Below are 10,788 nucleotides of genomic sequence, written 5' to 3'. Positions count from 1 at the left end.
TTGCTCTGAAGCAACGTTTGTAGTTCTCAGGCCGATGGGACTCTGCCGCAGTGCATCTTGGGACCGTTGGGACTTCCGTGACCAGCAAGAGCTCCGAAGTGAGAAACGAAGGGATAAAGGTCTGTCTGTGAGTAGAGGGTTTGTGTTTACAGCCCCGTGGGCCAGGGAGATGGCAGGGCGGCCTCTGTGCCTCCGAGCCCGGAAGTCTCGGCTTTCTGCGGGGCGGATCTGGAAGCGAAGCCATAAGGGGCGGGACTTCCGCCAGAGACGTGCCGCTACCCGGAATGGTTTTCCCGCAATCTTCTTATCGCAAGCAGTTGTGAATTCATAGTACTGCTCACACGTGGGGTGGGGGCGGGGAGGAAGGGGAGTAGGAGGGATTTGGGGGTTCCCCGCCTCCCTCCCTTGTCCACCCCTCGCCTTCCATCCATCCGCCTGGAGTCCCCGAGCTGCTGGTGCGGGGGACAGAACCGCAGGCAGGGGGATGGCAGGAAGAGAAGAGGCACAGTCCTCCACTCCCTCCAGGCCTTCGTGCTTCCTGGGGGAGATGGGTGCACCCCGCCCTGGGTGAGGCTGTGCACGACCTTGTATAGGTTGTTCTGGCGTCCTCTCCTGGCCTGCGGGTGCACGAGCGGGGGGGGGGGGGCTGGGGGTTGAGTAGGTAAGGTGCACTGGGCTTAGTTGATAGGGTGCTGGGGACTCAGTACAAAAGGATCTGGCCACCTCTGCTGGTCTAAAGGCATATACATATGGGCAAAGAGAAAAGTAAGAGGTGGAGGAGTAAGAAGAGGGAAGGAAAGAGAGACAGGGAGGGAGGGAGGGAAGGAGGAAGGAATGAAGGGAGGAAGAAGAAAGAAAGAAAGAAAGAAAGAAAGAAAGAAAGAAAGAAAGAAAGAAAGAGAGAAAGGAAGGAAGGAAGGAAGAGAGAAAAAGAGGAAGGAAGAGAGAAAAAGAGAAAGGAAGAAAGAAAGAAAGATCTGTGTGGCTTTGCAGAAAAACAGCCAGCTAATTGAAACTTGGGTACTATTTGGTGTTGATTTGCTGAATTTGAACCAACATACACAGGTAAAAGTGCAGGTATTCTGTACTCACATAAGTAACTGAAGTTTTTCCACATGGTAAATAAATTATTTTCAACCAGAAGGAAGGTGTAGAACATGGCAAACCAACACATTTTATTTTGAGTCCCTATCAAATAGGAATGACTTGATGAACTTTTTCAGAGGAAGCTTCTCATATTCGAAAACAAGAGCTATCCCTGGCTTAATGAGCTATCTCTAGTCTTCTACAGCCTCCCAGTACCCAGGAAATTTTTACTTCCATAAATTCTGGATTGACAGGTTTGATTGCTCATCTCTTGCTTTGCTATGTGAAAATCATGACCCATACCCAATTTCTATAGAGATTAAACCAGAAGAAAATGATGTGGTGACCCTTTCTGAGCCCAGCTATTCCATACAGAATGCAGTGTATGCAGTGTCCCATGCCTTCCATAAAATGCTGTTGAGCAAAATTGAAATGGGACCTAAAGAAGACAGAAACATGGACTGGCTTCTTCCATGCCAGGTAAGCCTCACTCATAAGCAAGGGAAGCACCAGGATCTTATACTATTGGTAAGTAATTCACTATCCTCAAACCAATAAAACATTTTCATCTTATAGTTGCAAGTACAAGTTAAAATGGAAAAAGTTTCTGTCAAAGTGTATATGTATATATCTTACATGATTTGGGTACTGAAAGCACTCATTTGAAGACATTAAATTTGAATGTCTTTCAACAAATGATTTCCTAGTGTGAGATGAAGTTCTGTAAGATACAATTGAACATAGTGTAAAAATATATCAAGTTTAAGAACCAAAATTTTTATCATTTCATGGAATATGTCCAATGCCATAAGATATATAGGGCATCATATCCAAGCAACCATTTCACCTAAAATACAATCTATATTTATGACAAAAGACCATAAAAAGATCCTTTTGTGGACAATAAATAGCCTGTCCTCGAGTCAGCAGTAACAGAAAAGTAATTGCTTTTGCAGATGATTTAGTATTAATAAGGTAAGATGAATGTGAAACGAAAATCATGGTCTCATTAATAAATTTTAGAACATAGACAGTGCTCATGAGCCTGGGCCATATCTCAATGTGTTAGTGATGAGTGTAATGTGTGGGTTTTAAACCAACAAGGTATAATATAGGACTCGCTTACACTTATAAGCCTTGGAGATTAACTTCAAATAGGATATAAAGATGATTGTTGAACAAGTCAGTTGAACTTTTCATTCAGTCGATAGGTAAATAAAAGATAAAATGTAAATGTATACTATATAATTTAGTATTATGGGGATCAGTAATATTTCACATTAATATTAACATAGTCTGTAATCATGGCTTCCAGTCATATGTATTAGGTAAGTGAGTATGTCTCTTGTACGGATAACTGAGTACCTGTATAGAAGTTCTTTATAACATGAATTATTAATTAGTTAACACAATATTAGGTTGTGTTACTAATTTTCAGAAGTTGATTTTTTTCTAATCAAGATAATACTGCTGGTGTCTTAACAAAAATATGGAAGTGTTTCTTCCTTTTCCCTTATATGGAATACTTTGAGGAGTATTGTAGTGAGTTATTTGCGACTCTTGTAGAATTCATGCTGAATCTCTAGACCTAGGCTTTTCTTTTCTCTCTCTCTTTTTTTTTGAGAGATTTTTAAGTTACCATTTCTATCTTGGTTGTTATGTGTCTGTTTTAATAATGTATTTCATCTTGATTTAATGTTGTTAGATTTTATACATCTAGAAGTCTACCCATTGATTTTTTTGCATTTAAATGCTTAGTTGAATGAAGACTTTTAAAATATGAACCAATGATTTGCTGCTTTCCTCAGTGCATGTTGTAGTGTCTGTTAGATTAGGATTGATGCAGTTGTCATGGACTTAAAAGAAAGCAGACAGGCATTTCCAAAAGCAGGATTTTTCTCTCAGACAGAACACTGATATGGTAGTCTATTGAGAGGGGAAGTAGAGATTCTATGCTGTAGTACCGGGGGATGGAGGTCTTAAGTGGTTTGATAGGGAGAAGGACATACCGTGGGGGTTCAGTGTATAAATTTCTGGCCTTAGTCCTGCCTGTCTGTAGGTGTGTGGGTTTATTTCTGGATATCTGATTCAATTCCATTGATCCACAAGGCTTTTGCTCTGCCCGTACTATGTCGTTATTATTACTCTTGCTCTATAGTATAGCTTTAGATCAGGGATGGAGATAACTTCAGAAGTTCTTTATCATACTGGGTTGTTTTAACTATTCTGTGTTTTTTTTTTTAACATGATGTTGAGAATTGTTCTTTCAAGGTCTGTAAGGAATAGTGTTGATATTTTGATGAGAATTGCATTAATCTCTAGATTTTTTTTGGTAGGATGACCATTTTTTTGCTGTTATTCTTACTGATCCATAAGCATGGAAAAATCTCTCCATCTTCTCATATATTCTTCAATTTCTTTCTTCAGAGACTTGAAGTGTTTTTGTTTTTTTTTCATACAGATCTTTCCTGTTCTTGGTAAGAGTTAAACCGATGTACTTTATATTATTTGTGAATATTGGAAGGTTGTTGTTGCCCCAATTTCTTTCTCAGCCCACTTGTCTTTTGTATAGAGGAAGACCTCGGATGTTTTTTGAGTTAATTTTATATCCAGCAATTTTGCTGAAGGTGTTCATCAGCTGTACGAGTTCTCTGGTAGTATTGTGGGTCCACTCATGTATACTATCATAACACCTGTGAATAGTGATACTTTGACTTCTTCCTTTCTGACTTGTATCCCCTTGATCTCCTTTAGTTTTCTTACTGCTCTAGCCTGGACATGGTGGATGATATCTTTAATGTTTTCTTGGATGTGGTTTGCAACTATTTTATTGAGTATTTTTGCACCAATGTTCATAAGAGAGATAGGTCTGAAGTTCTCTTTTTTCTTGGATCTTTGTGTGGATTAGGTATCAATGTGACTGGTTTCCTAGAATGAGTTTGATAATGTTCCTTCTGTATCTATTTTGTGGGTTCGTTTGAAGAGAATTGGGGTTAGCTCTTCTTTGAACGTCTGGCAGAATTCTGCGCTGAAACTATCTGGCCCTGGGCTTTCTTTTTTTGGAAGACTGATTCTATTTCCTTGGGAGATATAGGACTATTCAATTTATTTACCTGATCTAGATTTGATTTTGGTAAATGGAATCTATCAAGAAAATTGTCCATTTTATTTAGCTTTTTAAATTTTATGGCATATAGGCTTTTGTATTAAGACCTAATGATTGTTTGGATTTCCTCAATGTCTGTTGTTATGTTCCCATTTTCATTTCTGATTTTGCTGATTTGGATAGTTTTTCTCTGCCTTTTACTTAGTTTGGCTAAGGATTTGTCTATCTTGTTGATTTTCTCAAAGAACCAGCTCTTAGTCTCATTGATTCTTTGAATTGTTTTCTTTGTACCTAATACATTGATTTCAGCTCTGAATTTGATTATTTCTAATCATCTACTCCACTTGGGTGTGTCTGCTTAACATGAAGTCACACCATAATTCTACCAGACATTCAAAAAGGAGCTACAGTAATCCTTCCTAAACTATCATGAAAAGAAAAGAAAAAAAAGGAAAAGAAACAGAAGGAGCCTGTGAAACCCCTTTCTAGAAATCCAGCATTGCTGTCATTTGCAAACCCATTAAAACTACACAAAAAGAAAACCATAGGCCAATATCCTTGATAAAAATAGACTTTCAACCAAAATTAATCAAAAAAGATGAGGAAGGGCAATCCATTCTCATCAAAGGAAAAATCCACCAGGAGGACATTACAACCCTGAACGTCTATGCCCCCAAATCAAGAGCACCTGCATTTGTGAACGAAATATGATTAAAGCTTAAACCACACATCGATCCCAACACTTTAATATTGGGAGACTTCAACACTCTACTCTCACCAAGGGACAGATCATCTAGACAGAAGCTAAATAGGGAAATAATGACAATTACAGAGGTCCTAAATCAAATGGACCTAATAGATGTCTACAGAACTTTTCACCCAAACACAAAAGAGTATACCTTCTTTTACCTTCTTTTCAGCACCTCATGGAACTTTCTCTAAAATTGACCATATAATTGGGCACAAAGCAGGCCTCAAGAGATACAAGAAGATCGAAATAATCCCTTGTATCCTATCAGACCACATGACCTAAAACTAGACTTCAATAACAACAGAAATAACAAAAAGCCTACATATACATGGAAGAGCCTTGAACTCATTGGCATAAGAGAGTACTTCCTAAACAGAACACCAACAGCTCAAGCTCTAAGAGCAACAATTAATAAATGGGACTTCATGAAACTGAAAAGTTTTTGTAAACAAAAGACACTGTCATCAGACTTAAACAACAGCCTACAGATTAGGAAAGGATCTTCACCAACCCGATAGCTGACAGAGGGCTAATCCAGAATATATAAAGAACTCAAGAAATTAAACAAAAATAATCCAATTAAAAGTATAGTAAACAGAATGGAGCTAAACAGAATTCTCAATAGAGGAATATTGAATGGCAGAGAAACACTTAAAGCAATGTTCAACTTCCTTAATCATCAGGGAAATGCAAATCAAAACAACCCTGAGATTTCACCTTATAGCCATTAGAATGGCTAAGATAAATAACTCAAGTGACAGCACATGCTGGAGAGGATGTGGAGAAAAGGGGCACCCTCCTCCACTTCTGGCAGGAATGTAATCTTGAACAACTGCTTTGGATATCAATCTGGCATGTTCTCAGAGAAAAAGGTATGCTCTTAATTAAAGATCCAGCTATAGCACTCATAGGCATGTATCCAAAACATGCTCAAGTATACAACAGGGGTATTTGTTCAAACATGTATACAGTAGCTTTATTTGTAATAATCAGAATCTGGAAACAATCCAGATGACCCTCAACTAAAGAATGGACACAGAAATTGTGTTACATTTACACAATGGAATACTGCTCAGGTATTATAAAAATTATAAAATTTGCAAGCAAATGGTGGGACCTAGAAATGCTCATCTTGACTGAGGGAGGTATTCTAGAAACTGAAAGAAACACATGGCATATCCTCACTTATAAGTGGATTTTAGACATATAATACATGGTAAACATACTGAAATGTGTACAGCTTAAGAAGCTAAACAAGAAGGAGGACCCTTGTTTAGATGATCAATCCTCACTCAGAATGGCAAATGGGATGGACATTGGAAGTGAGAGATACCAGGCTATAGGACAGGACCCTACCACAGAGGGCTTCTGAAGACTATACCCGACAGGATATCAAAGCAGGTGCTGATACTAATAGCCAAACTTTGGGCACAGAGGAGGTAATCTTACAAAAGAAGGGGGAGGTAGGAAGACCTGGAGGGGACAACATCTCCACAAGGAGAATGACAGATCCAAGAAACCTTGGCATATGGGTCTTTTCTGAGACTTCTACTCCAACCAAGGACCATGCATGAAGATAACCTAGAATCCCTAGTACCCCTACACAGGTGTAGCCCATGACAGCTCAGTCTCCAAGTTAGTTCTCTAGAAAGGGGGATAGTGACTGACATTAACTCAGTGACTGGCTCTTTGATCACTTCCTCCTAATGGGACTGTAGTCTTAACAGGCCACACAGGAAGACAATGCAGCCAGTCATGATGAGAGCTGATAGGCTAGGGTCAGCTAGGGATCAGAGGAAGACCTCCCCTATTAGTCATCTTGTGGGAAAAGAGAGGACATAAGGGAGGGAGGGTAGGATTGGGAGGGGATGATGGACTGGGATACAGTGGGGATACAAGTGAATAAACAAATTTATTGAAAAATAAATTAATTAATAAAAATAGACTCAATTCTAATGAAATTCTTGTAAAGAGAGTACAGACATACATAAAAACTACTATCCACTCTGAACAAATTTCTTATCCCTGATATGGCACAACATACGTCAATAAATATAAAAATCACATAAATGATGTATAAACAAAAATCACATGAACACCTCAAGATTTTAAACAGAAAACAACAAAAATCTTTGAAAAAAATCCAACATGCCTTTATCATAAAAGTTTCAAAAGTTGTAAGGCTAGAGGCAACACCTCTGAACATAATAAAAGCTATAGGTGAGAAACCTGCATCCAGAATCATCCCTAATGGAGAAAAGGTCCAGGCAAGTTTACTCAGGTCAGAAGTTTGTCATCTATGTCCACCACCCCCAGTCCTTTTCAATATTTTGCTCAAAGTATTAGTTTAAGCAATAAAGATAAGTAAAGAAATATAAATAGGAAAATTAGAATTCAAACTATCACTCTTTGCAGATGATGTAATAACATGCATAAAAATTCCCCAAAATTCTATCACAAAAATTTTTGAAATGATTAAAAAGTATACCTATGTGACAGGATACAGAATCTGCGTACACAAATCTATTTACTTTTGTATATACCAACATCAAACATTCAAAGGAGATCTTGAACATACATTCAGAAATGTCTGAAGGAAAGTAAAATATCTAGTAATAAACAGATGAAAGAAAAAAATATACCTACAATGAGAACTTCAAACACCTTAAGGAATCAAGAAAGACACTGGAAAATGAGAAGACATCCCATGTTCCTGGATTGATAAAGATAAAATCTTGAAAATGACCATTCAACTGAAAGCTATTCACAAATTCAATACAAATGCAATAAAAAGTATATTATTCTTATTCTTCACAGATAGAAAAAAAATTTCTGCTCAGTTCCCTCTCTTCATCCACTTCTGCTGTCTATTCTGTTTTCTGTTCTGAGTGATATTCTGGCACCCTCCTGTGGACCCTCCTTGTTATTTAGCTTCTTTGGGTCTGTGGATTGTAGTATGGTTATCCTGTATTATAGGTCTAATATCCACTCATAAATGTGTACATACTATGTGTTTTTATCTGTGTCTGTGTTACCTCACTCAGGATGATTTTTTCTAGTTCAATCCATTTGCCTGCAGTTTCCATGATTTCTTATTTTTAATAACTGGTTAGTATTCCATTGTGTAAATGTACCAGAAGTACTTTATCCATTCTTCTAGATTTGAGGGACACCTAGGTTGTTTCCAGTTTCTAGCTGTTATGAATAAACAGCTATGAACACAGTAGAACAAATGTCCTTGTTATATAATATAAGGGAACAACTATTGGATATATTCCCTGGAGTGGTATAGCTGGGTCTGGAGGTAGAACTAGTCCCAATTTTCTGAGAATGCACCAGATTGATTGATTTCCAGAGAAGTTGTACAAGTTTGCACTTCCATCAGCAGTGGAGGAATGTTCCCTTTTTACTACATCCTCACCAGCGTGTGTTGTCACTTGAGTTTTTGATCTTAGCCATTCGAGTGTAAGATGGAATCCTGGAGTCATTTTGATTTCTGTTTCTCTGATGACTAAGGACTTTGATGATTTCCTTTAGTGCTTCTCAGCCATTCGAGATTCCTCTGTGGTGAATTCCCAGTTTAGCTCTGAACCCCATTTGTTAATTGGATTAGTTGATTTCTTGGTGTTTAATTTCTTAAGTTCTTTGTATATTTTGGATTTTACCGCTCTGTCTGATGCAGGGTTGGTGTTGTTATTTTCCCAATCTGTTGGCTGCCATTTTTTCTTTTGATAATGTCCTTTGACTTACAGAAGCTTTTCAGTTTCTTGAGATCCCATTTATTAATTGTTGATCTCAGAGCCTGTGCTGATTTGTTCTATTGTCTCCTATGTTAATGAGCTCCAGACTTTTCTCTACCTTGTCTTCTAAATGATTTAGAGACTCTGGTTTTATGTCAAGGTCTTTGATCCACTTGGACTTGAGTTTCTTCAGGGGGATACAAAGGGGTCTATTTGCATTTTTCTACAGGCAGACATCCAGTTAGACCACAACTATTTGTTGAAGATGCTGTTATTTTCCCATTGTATGGTTTTGTCTTTGTTGAAAGTAAAGTTTCAGTAGGAGTGTGGGTTTATTTCTATGTCCTTATTCTAATTGTACAGGATTGGTCTGCTCAAAAGGGTGTTTCATTTTTCCATATGAAAACTTCAAACTTCCATATGAAGTTTGTTTGCTCTTTCCAGGTCTTTAAAGAATTATGCTTGAATGTTGGTGGGAAATGGACTGAATCTGTAGATTGCATTTGTTAAGAATGCTGTTTTACTATGTTAACCCTACATGTCCGTGATTTTGGGAGATCTTTCCATCTTCTGATATCTTCCTCAGTTTCTTTCTTTAAAGACTTGAAATTCTAGTCATAGAGGTCTTTCATTTGGTTAGAGTTACTACAAAATATTTCATATTGTTTGTGGCTACTGTTTAGGGTGTTGTTTCCCAAATTTCATTCTCAGCCCATTTTTCATTTGTAAGCAGAAGGGCTAATGATCTTTTTCATTAAATGTGTTCCCAGCCTATTTGTCGAAAGTATATATCAATTGTAGGGATTCTCTGGTAGAATTTCTTGGGTCTTTATGTATACTAGTATATCATGTGTGAATAGTGATACTTTGACTTCTTCCTTTCCAAGTTGTATCTCCTTGATCACCTTCAGTTGTGGTATTACTCTGGCTAGGACTTAAGTAGTATATTGAACAGATATGGAGAGGGTAGGCATCCTTGTCCTGTACCTCGTATTAGTGGAATTTAAGTTTCTCTCCAAATAATTTCATGCTGGTTCTCAGCTTGCCTTTTACTGCCTTTATTATGTTAAGTATGTGCCCAATTCCTTGTATGTCTGATTTCTCCAAGTCTGTTAACATGAAAGGGGTGTTGGATTTTGTGAAAGGCTTTTTCTCATCTAATGAGATGATCATGTGATTTTGTTGTTTGTTTTTTTATATGGTGGATTACACTGATGGATTTTGAACCATCCTGGTATCCCTGAGATGATGCGTATTTGTTCATCGTGTATATATTTGATGTATTTTTGGATTTGGTTTGTGAGTATTTTATTGAATATGTTTTTTTTCTATGTTCATGAGTGAGATTGCTCTGAAATTTTCTTTCTTTGTTGAGACTTTGTTTGGTTTGTGTATCAGGGTGACTGCCATCACAATGAGTTTGGCAATGTTCCTTCTGTTTGTATTTTGTGGAATACTTTGATGAATATTGGTATGAACTCTTGTTTGAAAATCGGGTATGATTCAATGCTAAAACCATCTAGCCCAGGGCATGTGTGTGTGTGTGTGTGTGTGTGTGTGTGTGTGTTTGGCAGACTTTTAATTCCTGCTTCCATTTTCTAAGGGACTATTGATCTATTGTTTTATATTATTAATTTTGTTGGTTTTGATTTTGAAGAGAAAATTTCTCTCGTCTTGTGTGTCCTGTAAGTAGGTATGTAAATCAGGCAAGCCTCAGACATAGAGATTCATCTGAATCTTAATCTAGAGTGCTAGCTTTGTAATTTTGTTTTGTTTTTATATTATTGGCTGATGACCTGAAATGTAGGTATTTGTACATATCAAATCTGTTCTTCAATTGATCTTCATCCACATGTTGAATTTTGAGATTTAACAGAGCATATTATATTTCTCATTTGGTAACTTCATGGTCTGTAACCCATGCTGCTGTGGTTTCTCATCTAGGGCCACACCTGTATCCTGCCAGGGGCCTCCCATGACCTCCAAATTCACCCACCCTGATTTCTATTCTCTCTCTTCATTCCTTCCTTGCCTCTACTTTCCCCAAACTTGATGTCCATCCCCATTATCCTCCTCACTCCCTTTCCCACCCTATTCCTTCCCTC

The 10,788-nt window shown here is 37.8% G+C and overlaps 1 pseudogene; it reads left to right on the top strand.

Annotated features, from left to right (window-relative positions):
• The first annotated feature begins 12 nt into the window (after window positions 1-12).
• Window positions 13-10,788, top strand: part of LOC132650871 (zinc finger protein 431-like) — a 53,734-nt pseudogene continuing 42,958 nt past the window's right edge.

Source organism: Meriones unguiculatus (genome assembly GCF_030254825.1).
Source record: "Meriones unguiculatus strain TT.TT164.6M chromosome 13 unlocalized genomic scaffold, Bangor_MerUng_6.1 Chr13_unordered_Scaffold_34, whole genome shotgun sequence".
Classification (NCBI taxonomy): Eukaryota; Metazoa; Chordata; class Mammalia; order Rodentia; family Muridae; genus Meriones; species Meriones unguiculatus.
The sequence above is the reverse complement of the archived record's forward strand: the minus strand, read 5'-3'. Positions and strand labels throughout refer to the sequence as shown.